Source organism: Medicago sativa, chromosome 1 (genome assembly GCF_051527215.1).
Source record: "Medicago sativa cultivar Bolivia chromosome 1, Bolivia_mono, whole genome shotgun sequence".
NCBI lineage: Eukaryota > Viridiplantae > Streptophyta > Magnoliopsida > Fabales > Fabaceae > Medicago > Medicago sativa.
In genome coordinates, this window is record NC_140749.1 from 30,192,014 (window position 1) to 30,219,741 (window position 27,728).

At 37.4% G+C, this 27,728-nt stretch overlaps 1 long non-coding RNA gene across 1 annotated transcript; it reads left to right on the forward strand.

The window, feature by feature from the left end:
- Window positions 1-222: 222 nt before the first annotated feature.
- LOC146954170 (uncharacterized) lies at window positions 223-27,165 on the forward strand. Its single transcript, XR_015012191.1, has 2 exons — window positions 223-2,422; window positions 26,936-27,165. It is a non-coding gene; the product is annotated as an uncharacterized LOC146954170 (long non-coding RNA).
- The last annotated feature ends 563 nt before the right edge of the window (window positions 27,166-27,728 follow it).

A 27,728-nucleotide genomic window follows, 5' to 3' on the forward strand; every position in this document is an offset into this window, starting at 1 on the left:
AGGAGTAGTGTTTTAGTGTTTTTAGTGAGAATAATTATTTTTATTAAGTTAGAAGTAACTACTGATAATTATTTTGGGATGGTGAAATAATGAGATGTTTAATGAGTTAAGTGTGTAGTAACTTTTTAGAATTAAGTGACAAGAGTTTTGAAGCCCAATAAGAATAGAGTTACCCTAGCCCATTATTGTGATATAAATAGATAACTTATGAGAGGAAATTAGAGTTTTGTAATTCTTCACACATTCTCACAAATAGAGAGGCTAGAGAGATTTGAGAGAGAAGTGAAAAATAGAAGAGAAGAAGGAGAACCATTTGAAGATGGTGAAGAGAAAGCTAGGAATCAAAGAGTAGAGTGAAGATTAACTTAGCTTTTGAAGATTTGATGTAAGGGGGATATGTTTGTTCTACTAAATAAGCTATAATCTACTTTTTCACTTATGGGTCAAAATTGCTTTGTGATAATTATGATTATGTGTGATGAAATTCGGGCTTATAATTGATGTGTAATTATGAGTATGTTGAAATTTGTGGAATTTAAGTGTTTATGTGTTCAAGTTCATGTTTGGTGTTTGAAATAAGTTGTTTTTATAAGCTTGATTGTGTGAAAACCATGAATTTTGTGAATGATTAATGTTCAAACATGCTTCAAATCACTCATTAAATGTTTGAGTATGTTTGTATGTTGTTGGGTTTTGAATTGTTGGTGTTGTTTGTGAAGTTTGGATTGAATTGTGGGAAAATGAGACTTTGGTGAAAAATGTATATGATTTTGATTTTATGGTGAAATGATGATATCATGAACTCATGATTAAAAGTGTTTTGATTGTTTCTTGATGTATGTTAACTGTTAACAAAGTTTGTGCAACGATTTTAGGTCAATTGTGATCAAAATTGGGGTTTTTGGAAAAAATTGTTGTGAGTTCTTGAGAGGAACCCAAAATTTTGGGTTCCTGTTGCTGTGTAACTCGCCGTGGCGAGCGAAAACTCGTCGTGACGAGTAATGCAAGACAGAGAACACAATTTTGGAGCTTTCGGGCATTTGGGGTCATTTTCGAACACCCCTAAGTGTTTCTTTTGATGTGTTTGACTGCTCTTTTACCTTATAAACCTATTGGAACATCTTTTACTTAGATTAAAATTGATTTTTATGGATTAGAGACGAACTTGGTTTGAAAATGGTCATGAACTTGGAATTTTCCGAAACTTGTTTTTCTTAAATAATATGATGAAGTTATGATTTAATTTCTGTAGCAATGAGCTTAGAATGATCATGTAAGGTGAATGTGAGCTTAGGACTTGGTCTTACTTTGAAAATGAGTTGATTTTAAAAAATGAGGAAAATGAGCCGAACTTGTGGATTTTTTAGAATAAGTGGAATGGTAAAATGATAATGCTATATATGCACAACTGAGTTGTGTAATATATGCAAATGATTTGTTGATGAATTTGAGCATGAATGTTTTATTTTGGTGAAATACTTGAAAATAGGAATTTTTAACAAAATAGACGAACTTTGTCAAAATGAGGTTTAATGGCCGAATAACTTGCAAATGAATTTATATTCATGATAATATGATGAAATAAGAATGAAATAATGATTGTTGGGTGTTTGATATGTTGGTTATCAAAATATGATTGTTTGTCGTCTTTTATGTGAATTGTGTTTTGTGAAACGATGTTGTTTCCTTGTGATGATAAATGTTGTTGATGATAGTGATGATGATTCTTTTGGTGATTATAACTTGATGAATATGATGATGACTCTTTGTGGTTTATGACTTGTTTATTGTATGGATGTAAATACTTGATAATGCGAATGTTGGTGAAGAACATAATTGATGGTGATTATTATGTTAATTGGTGAAGATATTATATGATGTGTAAATTGTATAATATAGAGTTGGTGATTTGTGCATTGTCGAGTCTTTACACGAAGTCCATGCATTTATAGTCATGTTGAGTCTTTTGGTGAAGAACATAATTGGTGGTGTTTATTACATTAATTGGTGAAGAACGTAATTGGTTGTGTTTATTACGTTAGTGGAACCTCGGTAATAGTTACCTCCGAATCCACACTTGGTACCACATGCATGTAGGGGTGGATAAAAAACCAAAAACTGAACCAAACTGTTGAACTGAACCAATCCAAACTGGTATTGAACTGAACCGGTACATAAAAAATCTGAACCGATCCATATTTAGAGGTTCAGTTATAAACTGAACCGTTTTTGAAAAAAAACAAAACTGAAGTTAATCTAAAACTGAACCAAAAAACATGTTGACTCATTTCTCTCCCAAATCAGATTTCAATCCATCACAATCGCAAAATCTCATATCCGCAAAATCCACCGTGTTCCGTACGGTTTCCGGCCACCACAACTTTGCTCCGCCGTGGAATTCCACCTGGTTTCAACAACTCAGGTAAATTTCGATCTCTCAGCAAATTTTGATCTCTCTGTATTCTATTTGATTATGAGCTGCGAATTTCGAATTTCGACTTTTTGATTATGTGTTGCAATTCCTTTCATGTTTGGTTATTGCTTTTGAGTTAGATTTAGGCCTTGTTTTGATGAATAGCTTAATTTGCAGCTTATTTATAAGCACTTATTTATAAGCTGTTTCTTTAACCAAATATAAATAGCTTAATTTGCAACTTTGTTTATTGCTTTTGAGTTAAGTTTTTTTATAAGTTGTTTTCATAAGCTATTGAGTTAAGTTTTTTTATAATTTGCAGTTTATTGTTTTTTATTATGCAATTCTTTTCATGCTTGTTTATTGCTTTTGAGTTAGATTTAGGCCTTTTTTTTTTATGAATAGCTTAATTTGCAGCTTATTTATAGGCACTTATTTATAAGCTTTGTGTATAAATGAAAAGAGCTTATGAAAAGGGCAATGTTTGAGAGACCTATGCACACCTCTTATTCAAATACATCTGCATTGTGTATCATGGATCTCTCAAATCTCTCTAATTGTTGGATTGAGATTGAGAAGTTTGCAGAATTATATTCTACTACAAACTCATAGTGAGGTAGTGACATCTGAATTAGTTCACAAGTAACAAACATAATCATGAACTTGAATTGCACATGTTTTATCTTGGTTTTCGGGTGTCAAACATTGATTACGTTTGAACCTTTTTAACCTTTGATATCTCATTTTTTCTTGGGAAGGGAAAAATAAGAAAAACCCTTGAGAATCGAGGTCCGGGAGTTGTTTTCGCTACGGGAAGGTGTTAGGCACCCATAACGACTATAGTATCCTATAGGAACCGTCTTTACTTTCTACGCGCGCGCTTTATTTTTAAATGCTACTTGAAAAGTGATATTTACACCTAAGGATTTACTAAGTCAAGAATTGGAGGGAGGAGAAAGTGTTTGAATTTTTATTTTTATTTGAATTGAAGGAATATTGGTTCCTTGCCTACGTACCCTTTTGAGGGATCAAATCCACCGTAGTTCTCTTCCAAAAATATTTTTTGTTTTTGTTGGTTGATTTTAAGTTTGAAAATTGGAATTTGAAAGAAGAGATAGGAGGCCTCCAAGGGCATGAGATTAAGGAAAAAGTGAAGTTGGAATTAGTTATTTGCAAAAACAAGTCCAAGTTGGAATTAGTTTCATTGATGCTTTTATTAAGAAAATAAAGAGAAAAATTCACTTGGAATGTGTTCCAAGAGTTTATTTGAAAAAAAAAGTTTGAGTGAGATGGTTCAAAATTTTTTTTGTTTGGAAAATTGGAATTTTCTCTAAGCATACATCTAAACATGCAATTACCTAACCATACATCTAAACATGCATATCCTAGCCATACATCTAAAGTGAGGTGTGTGCATGTGTGAGTTTTTAGTGTCCATAGTCCATAGTCCATATTACATCATTTCTCTACATACACACTACTTCCTTGTGGGAACTTAGTCCCACATAAATGAAATTTAAAGCAACATAAAAGTGTAAAGGGAAAGAAATGAAGAATTGAGATGAAGATGAAAGTGATGGAAGATGCTTATGAAACAATGAACAAATGGTTAGTAATAATAGGCATAGGATAGTAGAAAAATTGGCAAGGAAATAAAACATAAAACATGGTAAAAATGCAAGAAAAAGTAGCAAAAATGCACTTAATAAAACACCAAAATTCCAAGGCAAATGCAAGAGACTCATAACTCTCCATTTTGGCATTTTTCAAAGGGTTTAGGTTCAGCCCCAATGTGAGAGTTATGAGAAAATTACAAGTCAAGAAGCTATGGTATGATATTAAGCCTATTTTTGCTTTAATTCACACATTTAAACATCAAGTAACTCGCTATGTAAGTAACCAATTATCACATATTCAAAACAGCCCCAAACACTACTCATCAAGCATCAAACAACACTCCAAGATCATTCAACAAAACAAAATCATTATGAGCCAAAAGATTGGAATTAGAAAGTGCAAAAAAACTTCATGAAATTTGGACAAAACAACACAAAATCACAACAAATCCTACAAGTATATTTTCCTAACAAATTTCAGCATACAAAAATTCACATGCAACAATCCTAAATCAATCAACACAAATGCAAAAAGAACTCACCAAATTTTACAAGCTTTTCATCAAGATTTTTCAACAAAGAGTAAAAGAAAAAGCATTAAACCAAGGCAAAATAATTTTCTAGTATTTCTTGATCAATCTTGACATGCAATATATCAAAATTGATCAAAATATACTAGAAAAATTATAGGAATTTTCTTCGAATTTTTCAAAGAGATTTTAGGCATGCAAAGGTGTATTCAGCAAGAAATAGTGTAGCAAACAGCAAGAAACTAGCAAGAAAACGAAATTCAGCAAACACAGGCCCAAGCCCAAGGTGAAATGGATCCTGGATCATCCAAACGCATCAAGGACGTTGGATTGATCCAGTCCCCTAAGACCATAAATCTAACGGTTGAGGAACAAGGAGAAGGAATCAAAGTGAACCGGTCCGGTTCAAGCGAACCAAACCGGTTTACACCCATAAAAGCCATTTTCGGTTTATTCCTTCCATAATTCCTTCTTCTTCCTCTCTCTACAAACTTCTAGTGAGAGAAGGTCTGCAAGTGCAGCCTTCTTCTCCGATCAACCTTCACTGGTCCGGCGCGGTGGCCGACCACCGCGAGGTGGCGGCACCACCGCGTCGGAATTTTTTTTTACCCGATTCAATTTTTTTTTAGCTTTTTAACATTCCTTTTTCGTTCTAATCACGGATCCGGGCTTAGTTTTTCAAGAAAATCAATGGTGAAGCGTAGATCTAAGTTTGAAGTTTGAAATTTTTTGAAAGAGAAAGTAACAAAAAAGGATGAAATAAAGCTTCTATATCTTTACCTCAAGTCGAATCCGGTTCGCAAGCTTTCTTTCCTCTCTGATTAGGCTCCGGCCGCGAGTTTTTTCTCCCTCTCCTTGTGATGGCCGCGAGTTTTCTCCCTTCCTTGTGATGGCCGAAATCGGCCTTGTGTTTGTAGAGAAAAATGAGTCCGAAAATGACCCAATCGGTGATGAACAGTGATGAATTTGTTATGTATGGGTGATAATGGTGTTGATTGATGATGATTTTTGTGGTTAGTGTTCTTGAGAAGAGTTATTGGAATTTTTTTTGTGGATGAACTTTGGGTGTTTGATCCAAAAAAGAAGAGAGAGAAAAGTGAAAATGTGTTTGTGTGTGATTTGGCAGAAAATAAATAGTGTAAATGATGAGTTGGCCTATTTTTATAGGTGCCATGCAGTGATTCTGAACCAATGATGCGGACTACAAGTGTAACAAACTTTGACTGATCTCTAACTGCTTTGACTTTTGGGACTTTTCTGCAAAAAAGGAAAAATACAAGGACTGGACCGCAATTTTAACAAACTGGACTAAAAATGCAATTTTTAGAAACTTTAGGACTAAAACAAAAATTAAAAATAAAATTGAATTAAAATTGGTAAACGGAAAATAACGTAAAGTGAAACGATTAAAAATAACAAAACGGACTAAAATGAACCAACTACTTAAATGAGGTACTTCAAAGTAACCTCTCTCTGTCAAAATTTCGAGTGAAATGACCAAAATGCCCCTGGGGGCTAAAATGCCTCGAAACGACTTAAATGCAATTTTAAAATGGTTTTTTGACAGGGAATAAAGCAAGAGTTTATACAAGCAAATTAAAAGACTCAGAGACAATTTTTAAAGATTAAAAGAAATCTTAACACAGGAAATGACTAAAATGCCCCTAGGGGCTAAATTAAAATGACTTCAAATGCAATTTTTGAAATGGATTTTAACATGGGATTGAAACATGGACTTATACAAACCAATTGAAAAGACCCAACAATTTTCAAGGACTAAAATGAGTTTGAATGCAGGAAATGACTAAAATACCCTTTTTCATGAATTTTGCAAGTAACATTGAAATAAAATGCAGAGAAAGATGCAATTGATCAGACACAAATTCAAATGACTTGAGATGCAAGAAAAAATGTTTTGGATGACTTGAAATGCAAGAAAACATAGACAAATACACAGTTGAAAAGATTCTTAAAGCTAAATTGGAAGATAAGACAAAGTGAAATACCAGTGTAAGATAATAGCAAATTGGCAATTCTTCAAGAGTAATAGACCTATATCAAAGATGAAAGAAGATTTTGAACAAGTATTTTTAGGTCCAAAATTAGGGTATAACAGCTGCCCCTATTTAAGTTTCTTTGTCCGGAGAGTCAAGAGACGAAGTCTTTGATTTGACGGGACGAAGATACTTAAATATTAACATTTGCACTGTTTTTGGACATAATAATACGCTTCTCACATTTTCAAAAACATGAATGCCATGCAACATTTTGATTATGAATGCAAGACAAACAACTGGAGTCTACAAAGTATGTCATGTCACTGGGGATCCAGGTAGACATTGACAGGGTAGACAGACCAGGAGACAAAAGATAGGTACAAGCTGTTCTTTGGATCGAACTTGCCACTTGACCGAGAGATACAAACAAGAGATGGGTACAAGATGTTCTTTGGATCGAACTTGCTACTTGACTGGGAATAGAAGTACAAGACAGGTACAAGCTGTTCTTTGGATCGAACTTGGCACTTGACCGGAGACATAGACATATAGGAAGATACAAGCTGTTCTTTGGATCGAACTTGTCGCTTGATTGAAGATACAAACAAATAGGCAGGTACAAACTGTTCTTTGGATCGAACTTGCAATTTGACCTGAAGGCATAGACAAAAGGATGATACAAGCTGTTCTTTGGATCGAACTTGCGGCTTGATCAATATCACAACATGTAGGTTGGTGCAAACTGTTCTTTGGATCGAACTTGTCGTTTGACCGATAACAAACATAAGTAGGGTACAAACTGTTCTTTGGATCGAACTCGCCGTTTGACCGGAAGCATAGGCATATAAGCAGGTACAAGTTGTTCTTTGGACCGAACTAGCCACTTGACCCATAACAAGACATATAGCAAGATACAAATTGGAAGTTTGATTTAACAAGATACAAATTGAGAGTATGTTGACATTGACTTGACTTGAAGATAGACATGACCATTATTGCTGGCCCAAAAGAAAATTGAGAGTGGATTAACATTGTCTTGAATTGAATTGAAAGTTGACATTGAAAGAGACATTGAAAGTTGAGAATAATCAGAGACATAGACGTAGACATAGCATTGAATTGAATTGAGAATTTTAACAGAAACATAGACATTGGCATTGAATTGAGAGTTTGAAATGGAATTGAATTGGAATTTGAGATTGAATTGAATTGAATTGGAAGTTGAAATTGAGTTGAGTTGGAAATTGAAATTGAGTTGAATTGAAAGTGGAGATTGAACTGAATTGAAAGTGGAAACCGAGTTGAATTAAAAAATTGAGGTTGGAGGTGCAACATGTATGTATGATATAACAAGATCAGTAAATGTATGAGCCCATAAAATGCATGATTATGCATGTAAGAATGCTTGAAATGCATGATTGGTTTGTAGTTTGACAGAGAAGTTTCACGGAGACAGACAAAACATTGGAAGATTGGGCACGTAGTGGCTCGAGCTGTAACATATTCACATGGAAATCCTCTTTGGAGAGACCGTCGTTGAAAGACGTATCAAAACCATGGCTGAGGGCAATAAAACTTGTAGAGGAGGGACCCTTGGAAGATTCTTTGATACAGGTCGCCGTTGTTAGGCGTGTCAGTGCTGGGTAAACATTGGATGTTCGCATCTGTGGTCAATGCTTTTCATTCTTTCATTCTTTCATTCTTTCATTTTTCAATCCCATTTTTGCCTGAACCGCCCTTTCGGGTTTTCAATTCACCGGGAACAAATTCTTTTCATTGCCCCATTTTTGCCTGAATTGCCTTCATAGGTTGTCAATCAGCGAGGTGCTCAATTTTGCCTAAGCCGCCCTTTCGGGTTTTCAACTTAGCGAGCTTTCATTTTCATTTCATTTTTTTTCTTTCATTCTGTTTTTTCATTCTTGCCATTGACCACAGATCATCCTGGGGAGTAACCTGCTCGTAACATGTATTGGAATAGATATTGACACTCATTTATTCATGCATGTTTCACTGGAATGTACCTTATTGCTCAGGTTTGCTTTCAAAATAGACAGAAAAAAGGTTTTTTTAGTTTTCAACGATGTTCGTTTCGGATATTGACCTTATCAAATAAAAAGAAAATATTTTGTATACAACATTTGAAAATAGAAAGAAAATAGAGTTTCGAACAATAACACAGGCTCAAATTGATGTAGAAGAGTGAGAGTCAGCCAAAGACATGACTCCACGGATTTACAAAGCTTGGAAAATGGTAATTTTATTGGTTGGTGGTACATTGAACACGATGACCGCTACATTTCATAGAAATTTTGAATTCACAAGTACATAAGTTTCTGATGAAGACGATCATCGACAGTTGCAGATGCCCCAAGGAGTGATGGTGATTTGCCAGATATAGTTACTTGTCTTTTATTATCCACCTCATTTTTGCATGAACCGCCCTTTCGGGTTTTCGACTCATCGAGGCGCTCATTCTTACCTGAGTTGCGTACAATCTCAGCGAGCTTTTTCATATTCATTTTTTTTGTCCCTAACTTTTGCCTGGACCGCCCTTTCGGGTTTTCGATCCACCGGGAAGCGCATTTTTGCCTAGGCCGCCCTTTCGGGTTTTCGACCTACCACGCTGTTCTTTTCTTTTTAGACAAAGTATTTCTTGACTATATCGGCATTTACAGGATTCGGAAGTTCAACACCATCCATGTGTGTAAGGATCAAAGCACCACCAGAGAAGGCCTTCTTGACAACATAAGGACCTTCATAGTTAGGTGTCCACTTGCCCCTTGGGTCGGGTTGCTGGCTTATCCTTCTTTTCAATACAAGTTCGCCTTCTTTGAATTCTCGAGGTCGGATTTTCTTGTCAAAATCATTCTTCATTCGCACTTGATACAACTGTCCGTGAGCCATAGCATCCATACGTTTCTCTTCAATCAAGTTCAACTGATCATACCGACTTTGACACCATTCAGCCTCAGTTAGTTTTGCTTCCATGATCACTCGAAGAGACGGAATCTCTACTTCCAGAGGGAGAACTGCTTCCATACCATATACCAAGGAAAAAGGTGTTGCCTCAGTTGAACTGTGCACTGTAGTACGGTAACCATGCAATGCAAAAGGTAGCATCTCATGCCAGTCTTTGTAAGTAGTGACCATCTTGTGAACAATCTTCTTGATATTCTTGTTAGCGGCCTCAACTGCACCATTCATCTGAGGTCTATAAGGAGAAGAGTTGTGATGTTCGATCTTGAATTCTTCACATAAAGCTTGCATCATGCTATTGTTCAGATTGGAACCATTGTCAGTGATGATCTTGTTGGGAACACCGTTGTTTTATCTTGGTTTTCGGGTGTCAAACATTGATTACGTTTGAACCTTTTTAACCGTTGATATCTCATTTTTCCTTGGGAAGGGAAAAATAAGAAAAACCCTTGAGAATCGAGGTCCGGGAGTTGTTTTCGCTACGGGAAGGTGTTAGGCACCCATAACGACTATAGTAACCTATAGGAACCGTCTTTATTTTCTACGCGCGCTTTATTTTTAAATGCTATTTGAAAAATGATATTTACACCTAAGGTCTTACTAAGTGAAGAATTGGAGGGAGAAGAAAGCGTTTGAATTTTTATTTTATTTGAATTGTAGGAATTTTGATTCCTTGCCTACGTACCCTTTTAAGGGATCAAATCCACCGTAGTTCTATTCCAAAAAATGTTTTTGTTTTTGTTGGTTGATTTTAAGTTTGAAAATTGGAGTTTGAAGAATGAGAGAAAGAGGCCTCATGGGTATAAGATTGTGAAATTGTGAGGTTTGATTAGTGATTTTGGAAAAAGGTCAAGTATGATTAATTTTCATTGAAATTTGATTAAGAAAATAAAAAGGAAAATACAATGGGATTTTGATCCCAAAGTTTATTTAGAAAATGATTTGAGTGATATTGTTCATATTTTGGAAAAGAGAATTTTTCTAAGTATCGCGATTCCTAAGCATACATCTAAACATACATTCCCTAGGCATACATCTAAAGTAACCATGTGGTGTGTGTGCATGTGTCGGTGCTTATGTCGGTGTACATCATTAGAGTCCATAGTCCTTTACATCATTGGCCTAGATACACTCTATGGTCTTGCAAGAAATTAAAATATAAAGGAAATTACAAAACTCCTAGGTCTTTACATACTAAGTCTTGGTAAAAATTAAAGTGCAAGAAATTAAAGTGTGAGGTGAGGAATGCTTATGGATGAATGGAAACATGAAATGAAATGGTTAGTAGGACAAGACATAATATGGTAAAGATAAAGCAAGTACAATACTATAGCAAGAGCATAGGAATTGACACAAGACATGGCCAAAATAATGCAAGGTATAGCTAAAATTCAATCTCAAAAATGCAAGAATCATATGGCCTATAATTCTCACAATTCAACCTATTTTTTTAAAGGCATAAACTCTGGCTTTAAGATGAGAATCAAGGCAACATGATGTACTTGACATTTTAAAGTGAATTTAGACACATTTGCATTACTTATTCACAAACATAACTTGCAAACCAAGCAATTAAGCAAAATTCACACACATGCAGCAAAAGCACATACAAACAGTAGCTAAAACTTCACAAAACCATATGATATAGGTCACAAACATTTATCAAGAAATTGGAATTAGAATTAAGCAATTTTCACAAGCTTTTCACATAAAATCTAAGGAATAAGACAAGAAAATACATCCACATTTTTTATCAAATTTTCCAGTAAACAAGAAGCACAAAAAACATCACAAAAATATCAAGAACATGTGTAAATTTTTGAGGAATATTTACAAGGATTTTTAGACTCAAAAAGTATACAAACTTCACAATTTCTAACAAGAATAGTAAACAAAATAACAAGAAATACTACATATATTTTCCTCAAATTTTGACACATAAAAACATCACAAAAAGGTCAAGAAAAATATCACAAACATATGGGAAATTTTATGGAATTTTTATAAGAATTTTTGAGTGAATAGGGGTGCAGGAAGCAACACAGCAGGTGTACATAGCAAAAAATCCAACACAGACGAAGAAACCAAGCCCAAACCCAAACCTGCATGGATCCTGGATCACAAGGAAGACTATGGAGCGTTGGATTGATCCAAACGGATCAAACCCTAGATCCTGTGGCTACGAAAGAAAACCAGATGGACCAAGAATGAACCGGACCGGTTCAGGGGCCTATAAAACCCCAAACCTACCGGTCCAATTCATTTCCTACGTTCACTTCTCTCTCTTCTCTCATCCTAGTGAGAGAAACTCTCACTTCTCTCTTCTCCTCTGGTCGTCTTCTCCGACGAACACAACGGAGGAGGTGCGGTGGCTCGCCGGTAGCGCCGCCGCACCTGAACTCTTTTTTGGAAATCTTATGTCGTTGTGTTCGTCTTTGACTCCTCTTCATGATTTTGAAACTCGTTTTTTTGAAACAAGGCTTGGATTTGAACAGATCTACGCTTGAATATTACGTTCTAGGGTTTCAAATCTTTTTCTAATCTTCTTGAAACTAAACCCTAACTTGACCTATTTTCTACGCTGATGATGATTATGAACTCTAATCTTGCAAATAAACGGTGAATCTTCATGATTTTACATTTTAGGGTTTCGGTTTCAATTCTTTTTCAAAACTTTCAAGATTTTCACTTCGATTCACCGTTTGTTTTCAACTACGAACCTTCGATGATGATTTAAAACGAAAAAACGAGAAGGTTTCATGGATTTACCTGGAGATTCGAGTGAGAAGACGAAGAAAACCTTCGTGAATCTTCTCTGAGCTTCTGGTAAATGATTTGTTGTTATTGAACCGAGGAAATTCTTCTTCTCCTTCTCTGACTTGATTCTCCTTCTTCAATTCCTCTTCTTCTCCACTTTGATCGTATGGATTTGTCACTTTGGTGGCAAATTCACACTGGAATTGCAGTGTTTCAGGTTCAGTGATGAAGATTCAGTTTTGAATCTCTGAGAACCTCACAAAAATCACTTCAATTTTGTTCGAATTGTGCTTCTGGAAAATTAGGGTTCATAGATGAAGATGAACCTTCATCATGTTCTTGAGAGGATTCGGTTTCAGATTGTAACTGAATGGAGAGAGAAAATCTTTTATGTTTGTGTGAGTTGGCAGAAAATGAATGGTGTTCTTCTGTGCAATTGATGAGTTGGCTCCTTTTATAGCTTGACATATGGGTTTGTTGACCTGTGAAATTGTGACACCTGGATTTGAACTTGTGAGAAATTCGGCCTTGCTGGATTTTGATGAAAGGACCTTTCTGCAAAATTAAAAAATTACAAGGACTAATCTGCAATTATTGAAATTAGAGGACTGGACTGCAATTGACCTAAAAAGGACTTTAAAACAAAAGTTTGACCTAAAAAGGACTAAAACCTAAATTAAAAAGACTTAAAAAGAAACAAAATGAAAAAGGACTAAAGTGTAAAACTGTTTTTACAAGTTTGAAGGACTGATATGCAATTTCTAGAAATTTTGAGGACTAAAAATGAAAAATTAAAATAAAATTGAATTTAAAATTGGTAAATGGAAAATAACGTAAAGTGGAACCAATAAAAAACACAAAATGGACTAAAACGAACCAATTACTTAAATGAGGTACTTCAAAGTAACCTCTCTCTGTCAAAATTTCATGTGAAATGACCAAAATGCCCCTAGGGACTAAAACGACTCAAATGCAATTTTAAAATGGTTTTTGACATGGAATTAAAGCAAGAACTTATACAAGCAAATTGAAAGACTCAGGGACAATTTTTAAGGATTAAACAGGGTTTTAACACAGGAAATGACTGAAATGCCCCTAGGGGCTAAACTGACTCAAAATGACTTCAACTGTGATTTTTGGAATGGATTTTGACATGGAATTGAAATAAAGACTTATTCAAACCATTTGAAAAGACTCAAACAATTTTTAAGGACTAAAATAAGTTTGGATGCAGGAAATGACTAAAATACCCTTTTTCATGAATTTTGCAAGTAACATTGAAATAAGATGCAGAGGAAGGTGCAATTGATCAAAGACAAATTCAAAATGACTTAAAATGCAAGAAAAGAAGAGTTGAGCTAGTATTTTTAGGTCCAAAATTAGGGTATAACAACCGTATCGACAGATGATGTTATTCTTGATAAACTTTACTACCACTTGCTTGGTCACATTTGCATAGGAGGCAGCTTCAACCCACTTGGTGAAATAGTCAATTGCCACTAGAATGAAACGATGTCCATTGGAAGCTTTTGGCTCAATTCTTCCGATCATGTCAATGCCCCACATGGAGAAAGGCCATGGGGAAGAGATAACATTGAGGGCATGTGGAGGTACATGAATCTTGTCAGCATAGATTTGACATTTGTGGCATCTCTTGGCATGTCTGTGGCAGTCACGCTCCATAGTTATCCAGTAATAGCCGGCTCTTAACAGTTTTCTTGACATAGTGTGACCTGTAGCATGGGTCCCAAATGTACCGTCATGTACGTCATGCATCAATTTCTCAGCTTCTTGTTTGTCAACACATCTCAACAAGACCATGTCATAGTTCCTCTTGTATATAATTTCTCCATCCAGAAGGAATCTGCTAGCCCATCTTCTCAAGGTCTTTTTATCCCTGTTGGAAGCACCAAGTGGATATTCGTGATTCTGCAAGAACTGTTTGATATTATAATACCAAGGTTTTCTGCCATTCACATCTTCATCAGCCTGATCTGGGATATTTTCAATAGCAAACACGTGAGCGGGTCTATCAAGACGCTGCACCTTGATTACGGGCACGTCATTCCAATGGTTCACACGAAACATGGAAGACAAAGTAGCAAGAGCATCAGCCATCTGGTTTTCATCACGAGGGATATGGTGCAACTCAACCTTGGTGAAGTATGTTAACAGACGTCTTGCATAGTCACGGTAAGGGATCAGCTTCTCATGATGAGTCTCCCATTCACCCTTTATCTGATTAATGACAAGCGCGGAATCACCATAGATGTCAAGATGCTTGATTCTCATATCAATGGCTTCTTCAATGCCTAAGATGCATGCTTCATATTCAGCCACATTGTTCGTGCATTCAAAAGTTATTCGAGCAGTGAAGGGAATGTGGTGTCCTTGCGGAGTTATAATAATGGCCCCAATTCCTTTACCATAAGCATTGACAGCACCATCAAACACCAATCCCCATTTGCTATTGGGATACGGCCCTTCATTGATCAGTGGTTCTTCACAGTCTTTTGCTTTTAGATACATAATCTCTTCATCAGGGAAATCAAACTTAATTGACTGGTAATCATCAAAAGGTTGACAAGCAAGATGCTCGGCAAGGATACTCCCTTTGATTGCCTTCTGAGCTTTGTACACAATATCATATTCGGACAACAACATTTGCCAACGTGCAATCTTTCCAGTAACAGCACGTTTTTCAAAGATGTACTTGATTGGATCCATTCGGGATATCAACCAAGTTGTATGATTCACCATATAATGACGCAGGCGTTTGGCAGCCCAAGCTAAAGCACAACAAGTCTTTTCAAGCATTGTATACCGAGTCTCACAGTCGGTGAAATTCTTGCTCATATAGTAGATATCATGCTCTTTCTTTCCAGTCTCGTCTTGTTGACCGAGAACACAACCCACGGAATCATCTAACACTGACAGATACATAATCAAAGGCCTTCCTTCCACTGGCGGGACAAGGATAGGTGGTTCCAACAGGTATTCTTTAATGCTATCAAAAGCTTCTTGGCATTCATCATTCCATACAACAGGCTGATTCTTTCTGAGCAATTTGAAAATTGGCCCGCAGGTAGTAGTCATGTGAGATATGAATCTTGAAATATAATTCAGGCGTCCGAGGAAACCTCTGACTTGCTTTTCAGTTTGAGGGGCTGGCATCTCTCTGATGGCTCGGACTTTGTCAGGAGCAACTTCAATGCCTCTTTGGCTGACAATGAAGCCTAGCAACTTTCCGGATCTCACACCGAATGTACACTTGTTAGGATTCAATCGCAGCTTGTACTTTCTTAGTCTTTCAAACATCTTTTTCAAATACACAATATGTTGCTCTTCATCACTTGATTTCACAATCATATCATCAACATATACCTCAATCTCTTTATGAATCATATCATGAAACAGAGTTGTCATGCCCCTCTGATACGTTGCACCAGCATTTATCAAGCCGAACGACATCACCTTATAACAGAATGTTCCCCATGGAGTAATGAAGGACATCTTTTCTCTATCTTCAGGTGACATTCGTATCTGGTTATAGCCAGAGAAACCATCCATAAAAGAGAACACTTTAGACTGAGCAGTACTGTCAACAAGCACATCAATATGAGGCAATGGAAAGTTATCTTTTGGACTGGCTTTATTCAAATCTCTGTAATCAACACACATTCGAACTTTCCCATCTTTCTTTGGTATGGGTACAATGTTGGCAATCCACTCGGGATATTCAGCTGTCATGAGGAAACCCGCATCAATTTGCTTCTGCACCTAAGCCTTGATCTTGAGAGCCATGTCTGGACGAGACCTTCTCAATTTCTGTTTGACAAGAGGACATTCAGGTCTTGTCGGTATCCGATGTTCCACAATCTTGGGATCTAGACCCGGCATATCTTCATAGGACCATGCAAAGACATCTAGATAATCATGGAGAAGCTGAGTAATCTTCTTTTTCACTTCTGGCTCGAGTGCAGCACCGATCTTGATCTCTCGCTTGTTCTCTTCAGTACCCAGGTTGATAAGCTCAATCTCTTCCTGGTGAGGTTGAATGGCTCTTCTTTCTTGCTCCAACAGCCGAGTGATTTCATACGGTATCTCTTCATCATCTTCCTCATCTTCAGCTTTATATACAGGGAATTCAAAATTTGGAGGAACCATAGGGTCACTGTGTTCAACGGGTTTATTATGGTTCAATCTGCATAATATGATTGGGATGATTTTAGAAAATGTTTTTCATGCAGATTTTTGAAATTAATAAGAAAATACAGATGTTTTGGTTTTTTCTGGCATTACCATTATTTCCAAGAAAAAGGCACTAAAAAAAGTAAAAAAACAAAGAGTCGTGAGAAAAACAACAACTTTTATTGATAACGGCAATGCCGAAACAAACATGCCCTTACAAGGATATCACTTTCGCCTTGGGCAGAGAGAAAGGATTATTATTTTGAAAATGAAGAAAAACATGAGCAACAAGACACATTACATGGAAGCATGCATGACTAAAGGAACATCAATGGCCTCCCAATTTCTCACGGTGCCTCCTGGTACAACAAATGTAGGCACATGACTACTTTCAGCAGCATCTTCGGCAATAACATTGATGAACCCAACACTATAGAAAGTTCCTGTTGAAACGCCTGAGGTCGGGGAGAATCCAAGGCCCTCTTTACGCTTGTTTTCCAAAATCTGTATCACTTTGCCCCAGCCAGCAGCTTGCCCCTCTTGAACAGCTTTCTGGGCGTCTTTCAATGAAGCCATACTAGCACTAGCTCTCCAGGGTTCTGCACCTTCAACAGTCAAGCCTTGAAATGACGTCCCTTCAGCGAACCCTGCTTCAACATAAGAGAAAGATGATACTTGGCTAACCAGATACGCTTCTTCACCATGTACAGTGACAAGCTTACCATTCCTCACAAACTTGAGCTTCTGGTGCAGAGTAGAAGTTACTGCCCCAGTGTCATGAATCCACGGTCTTCCGAGGAGACAACTCTAAGAAGCATTGATATCCATGACCTGAAAAGTGATCTGGAATGTCTCAGGACCAATGGTAATTGGTAGATCTACCTCCCCAAGAACATCCTTGCGAGATCCGTCAAAAGCCTTAACCAGATAGCTGCTTCCCCTTAGAGAGAGTCCATGATGAGTTAACTGTCTCAGTGTAGACTCAGGCATTACGTTTAAGGATGATCCAGTGTCCACCAGCACATTGGATATCATGTCAGACTTACAGTGTACTGAGATATGCAAAGCTAAGTTGTGGTATTTCCCTGCTTCGGGGAGCTCATCGTCACCAAACCCCAAGTTATTGCAAGCAGTAATGTTACCCACTATTCCATTGAACTGATCCACGGAGACTTCATGATCAACATAGGCCTGTTCCAGTACCTTCATTAACACTTTCCTGTGAGCTTCTGAGCTTATGAGTAGAGACAAGATGGATATTTTTGACGGGGTTTGCAGCAGTTGGTCTACAATCTTATAATCGCTCTTTTTGATGAGCCTCGGAATTTCGTCCAGATTAGACTCCTCAATAGATTGGCCTGATGGGCCGGCGTTCCTGTCAATAGGAGGAGCAACTGGTGGAGTTATTGTAGCAACAGGTGTAACCACCTTCTTTTGGAACAAGGCTGGACAGACTTTTTCGCTTCTCAGAGCTGTAATTTCTCCAGCGACATTATCAACCGTAGCTGGGGATACTAGAGGCACTTCCACTCCATTCTCAATCATGGTTGCATCGTACTTGTAAGGGATTGCCTTAGTAGAAGCATAAGATATTGGGCCAGGTAGCCTGATCACCAAAGGTTCAACATTCCTTGTCTGAGATGCACTTTTAGCCGGAGAATCATGAAACACTGGCACAATCACGCAAACATCACTGGCAATCAAGTGCTTGTCATCCATTAGGCTTTGTATATCACCTTGCACCACACAACAACCCATAGGATTTTGCAGACATTCTGAACAAGAAGTATGATCGTGATTAAACAAAGAAGCTTGGCAAAGTTTGACATGTAGTGGCACCAAAGGAGTAGCGACATTACGGACATCTAAAGTGGGAGCCTCTCTAGGAACACGAACTTTTTCGAAAGCCTCAATCATGTTAACAGCAGCATGGTTTGGAAGTGGATTGTCATGAACATGAGGAACACTATTTTCAAAAGTCAACCGTCCTCTGTCTATCAGGTCATTTACGACATACTTCAGAGCATAGCAACCTTCAACATCGTGGCCTTGAACGCCTTGATGGAATTCACATGTGAGATCCTGTCGGAACCTGGGAGGCAATGGTGTAGGCGGAGGCTTACCTGGTCTGGTGTCGCAGTGGCCCTTAGCAAGTAGAGTTGGGAGCAGATCAGCATACCGCATCGGTATTGGTGGGAAATAAGTCTTGGGCCGCGGACCCTGTAGTTGCTGCTGTTGCGGTTGAGCAGGAGGCTGTTGTTGTACTTGTTGAGCAATGGCATTAACGGGCACTGGTGGTTGACCCGGTGGCAGAGGATATTGCTGGTAGAATGGTGGGAAGAAAGGATGTTGAGAGTACTGCATATATTGGTAGGGTAGAGGTAATTGAGTAGCAGCAGTGGACTGGTTACCAGATACCATCCCTACTTCAGATTCTTTCTTCTTATGGTGGCCATTACCATACTTCTTAGGTGCACTAGCTGAAGATTCCCCCTTTTCAAGAACAATGATACCCTCTATGACAGCCTCCTCTAGACGAGTTCCCATAGTAACCATGTCGGAGAAATTATTCGGAGCAGAGACTATCATTCTTTCAACATATTCCTTCTTCAAAGTCTTCAGGAACGTCTGCGTTAATTCTTCCTCATCAAGCCGAGGAGAAACACGGGCAGCTGCCCCTCTCCATCTCTGAGCGTATTCACGGAATGTTTCATCTGACTTCTGAGACAAAGACTTAAGAGAATCCCTATTCGGCTTCAAGCGGGTGTTAAACTCATAATGATTTTCAAAAGCAGCAGCGAGTTCCTCAAAAGTGTGGATATTATCTTTGCTTAAACCAGTGTACCAATCTGCCGCATCTTCCATCAAGCTATCCTGGAAGCAGTGGATCATCAGTGCATCATTATCTGCATAGTTGGCCATCTTTCGGACGTACCGAATGACATGGCTATGTGGACAAGAAGTTCCATTGTATTTGTCAAAATCTGGCACTTTGAACTTCTTAGGAATCTCAAATCGGGATACCAGGCATAGATCACGAGCCTTAGCAGAAACACCGTTCCCACGGCTAGCTTTGACCTCAAGGAGTTCTCCAGCTAACTCCCTTAACTGTTTCCTCATAGCCTCCATTATAGGGTCTTGTCCACGCGGAGTATCAACATCAATTACCTGTTGCATAATGTGTACAATAGGATCGGTAACAACAGTAGTCACTTGAGGCATAGAGGTAGTCGTGGGAGTAAAAGTTGTCACAGGAATCTGTCCTTGATTGCCAATACCAGAAATACCAGCCGCGGTATTAGGAGCATAGAATGCTGAGAGTCCATAAGGGCGTTCATTGGGCATAACAAACCGAGCATCAGACATCATAGTAGACAGTGGGATAGAGGGAATCATTTCAGTGGAAGTTGGGACAGATGTGGCTGGTTGTTCTTGTGCAGCCATCATAGTGGACATAGCGTCATGAGCCTTAGCCAAGTCTTCTTTCATAGCAGCCAATTCGGCACGGAGCTGAGCATTTTCTTCTTCAAAGTTAGCCATATTTCTTCTCTTGTACAATCTTGTTTGATGAACTCTATCTGGTTGGTAGACCTTACGAGCACGAGCCACTTTTCAGACTCTGTGGCAGAAGAACCAAGAGGCAATGAGCACGAGAGAAGTCTTTTGTGACCAATGAATGCACATGATGCATGAGATGTGTTAATGTATATGCAAAAAGACTCTTTTTTGTGTTATCGAAGGGTTTTAGACAAATTAGAAACTTGTAAACATTACTAAACGATTGAAACATCAAAATTAGACAAAACAATCAAACATCACAGAGTCTTACAAAATAATTCCCTTTGAAATACTAAGCCAAGGGATAGACTTTGAAACATAAACAACTGGAAATAACAACAGGAAAAAGAAATTCTCAAGCATAGGAAGTGGAAGCATCATCTTCAGACTCATAGCTGCAGTATCGGGCATAGAAGTTACGGGCACCCCTAGCCCTCTTGGAGTCCCTCATAAGCAACTTATCCTTTTCTTCAATTTCTTTCCTAGCTTTAGCCAACTCTTTCTTTAGTGCCAACACCTCATGAGTCTTCTGCTCATCTTTTCCATCCAAAGTCATGATCAAATTCTCAGCCTCATAGTATCTAGTCTTCCACTGATGCTTCTCCCGACTCTCCATAGCTAGATGCTCCTGATACATCTCCTGGGTAGGTGGTAGGAGTGGCAAAGGCATGGTTGGAATAGATGCGGACACATATCTCATGGCGGGGTAAGGCATGACAATCTTCTCAGCTTGGTTTATCACCCACTGTGTATAGGCCTCATGAGCAACACCGGACCTTACACCCATATGTTTCACCTCTTTCTTCCGTAGTTTGGACCAAGCCTCTATGAAATCCTCTCTTATTCCTGTGGGTGCATTGGAGTAGTGGAAGAAGTAAGGAGATGTAGCAAGATTGATGGGCTTTTCTTTCATTGGGAAACCAAATTGTCGCAAGGCGAGCTCCGGGTTATAGTTGATTCCACCCCGGGTACCAAGAAGAGGCATATTAAGAAACTTTCCACCACCAAGGATAATCTCTTTGACTCTAGCAGCGGGAGTGAGCCAAACCACTTCATTAGGGGTGAGAGCCATGATCCTCTGTGAAATAGTCCAATTCTCTGCATTGTCATGGAAAGACTTCGGAAGGTGCGAAATAAACCACCTATAGAGGAGAGGCACACAACAAAGAATGTATCCACGACCCTTGCCGGATCGATCGTCAATAGCATGGTATGTGTCAGCTAGCAGAGTAGGAACCAGATTCTTGGAGTGGAAGATCATAATAGCATTCATGTCCACGAAGTCATCAAGATTTGGAAAGAGAATAAGCCCATAGATGAGGAGTGCAAGAATAGCTTCAAGAGTGTCATGACAAGTGGTCTTGAGGTTGGCTTTCTCAAGTAGATACTCCAAAGTGAACCCTCGGATGTGAGCCTTAGTGACAAGATTCTTGGAGACATCGGTGGTCTTGAGATAGAGATCTTTAGCAATAACCAATGGAGTAGGAGGATTCTCAAGTCCCACAAAGGGTACCCCCTTAGCAATAGATAGATCCATCAAGCAAGAATAAGCCTCGAGTGTGGGCACCAACTGAAAGTCAGGAAAAGTGAAGCACCGATAGTCCCGATCATAGAATTGCACTAGAGTGTGTACAAGCTTCTCATCCACATTAGTCTGGAGAAGAGTAAGTAAAGCCCCGTAACGATGTCGAAAACTAGTCAGATCCTCGATCTTGAGTGCCAAATCTCTCAAACTAGCCAAATCCACTTCCTTGAACTTATAGGACTTAGTCTTTCCCATTCCTACAATGTTTACAAATTCAATTGGTCTAAGCCCTTCGATAAATGCATGGAAAAAGAGTTTATGCATGTATGCATGTATGCATGCATGCATGATTATGTTCAAGTACGGAGAAAACATGGTGGGTTGAAATTCAAAGTCAAGGAGTCATGGGTGGACACGGGGTCCGGTGAAACTAGGGCTTTAGGAGATAGTAACCGGGTTCTATAAAGTTCCCAAGTTGCAACCTCTCCGACGTATATCATGGTGTCACGAGACAAACACTCGCTCCATGATTATCCGTAAGAAGGTCTAACTTGAGTGTAGTATCGCGTGACGACTAAAACTCGAGACAAACACTCGGTTTAGCCTCCGCACTACATCCTAAAAAATGGCCATGGATGGGTTCGGTTATCTACGGTTCATAGCGTTATAGAACAATTAGAAGTAAAGTGCCTAAACGCGACAACACGCGCCGACAACATCACCCCCAAAATGCCTCAGCTATGTGGGATTGATCGCATAATCCAATACACGAGGCAACCCTCGAAATGAATTGTCGATTATATCCCTCCTAAATCCTAAGTTCACTTAGCCCGGGTGTAGGACTTTTGATATTCTTACCCCACACGTTTGCAAGAAATTAAACATTTATTCACAAAAGAAGCAAGTAAAAGAAACAAGTAAAAACGAAAGCGCAAGCGTGGAAATAAAGACTAGGCGTAACTCTCGAATCTCCCCAGCGAAGTCGCCAGCTGTTTTATCTTGGTTTTCGGGTGTCAAACATTGATTACGTTTGAACCTTTTTAACCTTTGATATCTCATTTTTTCTTGGGAAGGGAAAAATAAGAAAAACCCTTGAGAATCGAGGTCCGGGAGTTGTTTTCGCTACGGGAAGGTGTTAGGAATATTGGTTCCTTGCCTACATACCCTTTTGAGGGATCAAATCCACCGTAGTTCTCTTCCAAAAATATTTTTTGTTTTTGTTGGTTGATTTTAAGTTTGAAAATTGGAATTTGAAAGAAGAGATAGGAGGCCTCCAAGGGCATGAGATTAAGGAAAAAGTGAAGTTGGAATTAGTTATTTGCAAAAACAAGTCCAAGTTGGAATTAGTTTCATTGATGCTTTTATTAAGAAAATAAAGAGAAAAATTCACTTGGAATGTGTTCCAAGAGTTTATTTGAAAAAAAAAGTTTGAGTGAGATGGTTCAAAAAAAAATTTGTTTGGAAAATTGGAATTTTCTCTAAGTGTAAAACCTAAGCATACATCTAAACATGCAATTACCTAACCATACATCTAAACATGCATATCCTAGCCATACATCTAAAGTGAGGTGTGTGCATGTGTGAGTTTTTAGTGTCCATAGTCCATAGTCCATATTACATCATTTTTCTACATACACACTACTTCCTTGTGGGAACTTAGTCCCACATAAATGAAATTTAAAGCAACATAAAAGTGTAAAGGGAAAGAAATGAAGAATTGAGATGAAGATGAAAGTGATGGAAGATGCTTATGAAACAATGAACAAATGGTTAGTAATAATAGGCATAGGATAGTAGAAAAATTGGCAAGGAAATAAAGCATAAAACATGGTAAAAATGCAAGTAAAAGTAGCAAAAATGCACTTAATAAAACACCAAAATTCCAAGGCAAATGCAAGAGACTCATAACTCTCCATTTTGGCATTTTTCAAAGGGTTTAGGTTCAGCCCCAATGTGAGAGTTATGAGAAAATTACAAGTCAAGAAGCTATGGTATGATATTAAGCCTATTTTTGCTTTAATTCACACATTTAAACATCAAGTAACTCGCTATGTAAGTAACCAATTATCACATATTCAAAACAGCCCCAAACACTACTCATCAAGCATCAAACAACACTCCAAGATCATTCAACAAAACACAATCATTATGAGCCAAAAGATTGGAATTAGAAAGTGCAAAAAAACTTCATGAAATTTGGACAAAACAACACAAAATCACAACAAATCCTACAAGTATATTTTCCTAACAAATTTCAGCATACAAAAATTCACATGCAACAATCCTAAATCAATCAACACAAATGCAAAAAGAACTCACCAAATTTTACAAGCTTTTCATCAAGATTTTTCAACAAAGAGTAAAAGAAAAAGCATTAAACCAAAGGCAAAATAATTTTCTAGTATTTCTTGATCAATCTTGACATGCAATATATCAAAATTGATCAAAATATACTAGAAATATTATAGGAATTTTCTTAAAATTTTTCAAAGAGATTTTAGGCATGCAAAGGTGTATTCAGCAAGAAATAGTGTAGCAAACAGCAAGAAACTAGCAAGAAAACGAAATTCAGCAAACACAGGCCCAAGCCCAAGGTGAAATGGATCCTGGATCATCCAAACGCATCAAGGACGTTGGATTGATCCAGTCCCCTAAGACCCTAAATCTAACGGTTGAGGAACAAGGAGAAGGAATCAAAGTGAACCGGTCCGGTTCAAGCGAACCAAACCGGTTCGTTTACACCCATAAAAGCCATTTTCGGTTTATTCCTTCCATAATTCCTTCTTCTTCCTCTCTCTACAAACTTCTAGTGAGAGAAGGTCTGCAAGTGCAGCCTTCTTCTCCGATCAACCTTCACCGGTCCGGCGCAGTGGCGGCACCACCGCGTCGGAAATTTTTTTTTACCCGATTCAAAATTGTTTTAGCTTTTTAACAATCCTTTTTCGTTCTAATCACGGATCCGGGCTTAGTTTTTCAAGAAAATCAACGGTGAAGCGTAAATCTAAGTTTGAAGTTTGAAATTTTTTGAAAGAGAAAGTAACAAAAAAGGATGAAATAAAGCTTCTATATCTTTACCTCAAGTCGAATCCGGTTCGCAAGCTTTCTTTCCTCTCCGATTAGGCTCCGGCCGCGAGTTTTTTCTCCCTCTCCTTGTGATGGCCGAAATCGGCCTTGTGTTTGTAGAGAAAAATGAGTCCGAAAATGACCCAATCGGTGATGAACAGTGACGAATTTGTTATGTATGGGTGATAATGGTGTTGATTGATGATGATTTTTGTGGTTAGTGTTCTTGAGAAGAGTTATTGGAATTTTTTTTGTGGATGAACATTCATGAGGTGTTCATGATGTTCATGAGGATTGTTGATGAATTTTGGGTGTTTGATCCAAAAAAGAAGAGAGAGAAAAGTGAAAATGTGTTTGTGTGTGATTTGGCAGAAAATGAATAGTGTAAATGATGAGTTGGCCTATTTTTATAGGTGCCATGCAGTGATTCTGAACCAATGAGAAAGTGTCATGCGGACTACAAGTGTAACAAACTTTGACTGATCTTTAACTGCTTTGACTTTTGGGACTTTTCTGCAAAAAAGGAAAAATACAAGGACTGTACCGCAATTTTAACAAACTGGACTAAAAATGCAATTTTTAGAAACTTTAGGACTAAAATAAAAATTAAAAATAAAATTGAATTAAAATTGGTAAACGGAAAATAACGTAAAGTGAAACGATTAAAAATAACAAAACGGACTAAAATGAACCAACTACTTAAATGAGGTACTTCAAAGTAACCTCTCTCAGACAAAATTTCGCGTGAAATGACCAAAATGCCCCTGGGGGCTAAAATGCCTCGAAACGACTTAAATGCAATTTTAAAATGGTTTTTTGACAGGGAATAAAGCAAGAGTTTATACAAGCAAATTTAAAGACTCAGAGACAATTTTTAAAGATTAAAAGAAATCTTAACACAGGAAATGACTAAAATGCCCCTAGGGGCTAAACTGACTTAAAATGACTTCAAATGCAATTTTTGACATGGGATTGAAACATGGACTTATACAAACCAATTGAAAAGACCCAACAATTTTCAAGGACTAAAATGAGTTTGAATGCAGGAAATGACTAAAATACCCTTTTTCATGAATTTTGCAAGTAACATTGAAATAAAATGCAGAGAAAGATGCAATTGATCAGAGACAAATTCAAATGACTTGAGATGCAAGAAAAAATGTTTTGGATGACTTGAAATGCAAGAAAACATAGACAAATACACAGTCGAAAAGATTCTTAAAGCTAAATTGGAAGATAAAACAAAGTGAAATACCAGTGTAAGATAATAGCAAATTGACAATTCTTCAAGAGTAATAGACCTATATCAAAGATGAAAGAAGATTTTGAACAAGTATTTTTAGGTCCAAAATTAGGGTATAACAGCACAGACCACTTTTTTTTTCTGTCATGAAAATATCACTAAACTATACTTTAGTACACACATGTTTGGTATGAGACAAAGTATAGGATGCCATTGATCTGGATCATTCAAGTGCCTTTGTTCCAAATGGATAATGCATTTAATTTTTGAGTTATGACGAAGAAACATGTTTAGCTATTGTCAATCTGGGTATATGTTTCTAGTTTTGGCATTCTTCTTCCTTAACTTGTAACCCAAACTACAGAGCTTGTAACCCAAATGGATAACGGGCCATTGTTATCATCAATCTCAACATGATCTTATGTTGAGATGGATAGATGATCAGCCAAACAAATCAGTTGTTTTTCTATGTTTTGGAAGCGTAGGTTTTAAATTATATCAATAGGACTTAAGCATAGTGGAGTTAGGTTTTTGTGGGCTAACAATGCTGAGAAAAAAGGGAGTGCCAGAAGGGTTTTTAGAATGGATGGAATTGGAAGGTAAGGGAATGATATGTGGATGGGCCCACAAGTTGAGGTTTTGGCACATAAGGCTATTGGTGGATTTGTTTCACATCGTGGATGGAATTCTATTTTGGAAAGTTTGTGGTTTGGTGTGCCAATATTGATTAGCATTGGAGTTGAGAGTGGATTATAAAATAGGTAGTAAAGATCTTGTTATGGCTAGGAATGCCGTTGTTAGTGGTGGATCTTATTTCATTTCTGTTTTAAAACTTATTAATAATGATAGGAAGCAACTGATAATAATTTTTTTTAAGGCTTGGTGAGTTTAACTTTGGTCCATGGTTCAATATTTTTCTGCTATAACAGAGGGAAGATAATAGATAGTTTGTGAAAATAACTTGTCCCCTGTTGTGCTATTGTAATAACTTGTCCCCTTTTGTGCTATAGTAATAAGAATGTGCATATATGTTAGCTTCTAATAATATTTAATATAATTTTTGCAGAGATGATTTCTTCATCGTCTTATGGAATGACATCAGCTAGTGTGGTTAATCTCGATGATTGATGTGGTTGCTGATTGATGTAGAGTTTTTTTTTGTTACATGTCAATACATTTTAGTTTTTTTAGAGGCATACTTCAAGGCCTTCAAACTTATGTAGGTGAATTACATGTTGATGTTGTGTAATGCTGGGAACAATTTGATTCCATGATAACATTTTAATTTTGTGATGATGTTGCTGTTGCGTAAAACTGTTTGGTTCAGTTCAATGAATATCATAACAGTTCAATTTAATTCGGGAAAAAAAACCACTTAAGTTGACAACAGTTCGGTTTAGTTTTTTTTTAAGTGAAACAGTTCACTGTTTTAAAGAACAGTTTCAGTTCAGTTCGAGTTGTTACATTACAGTTCAGTTCTAACGAACTGAAAAACAGTTCAGATCAGGTCACATGCAGTTTTGGTTCAAAACCAAACTTTGCCCACCCCTAATTATAATATCAAAATATTTTCAATTATTGATCCACAAAGACTTGGTAAAGGTTAAACCTTTTAGAAATTTTCAATATTTTAAGCTAGGGTTCGTAAAAAGTGATTGTCTGAGTCACAAACGAGAAAGGAATGAAAATATCAGGATTTAAAGTTATGATGGGATTAAGTTTCATCAATCAATCCTTTGGTGTCTTTCCTTGATCAATTATATACCCACAATGTTTCTGTTATACCTCCACGCTCAACATACATCTCTAAGTATGGAAAACAACAGGAGATCTATGTTATATATTAACTTCTGATGTTT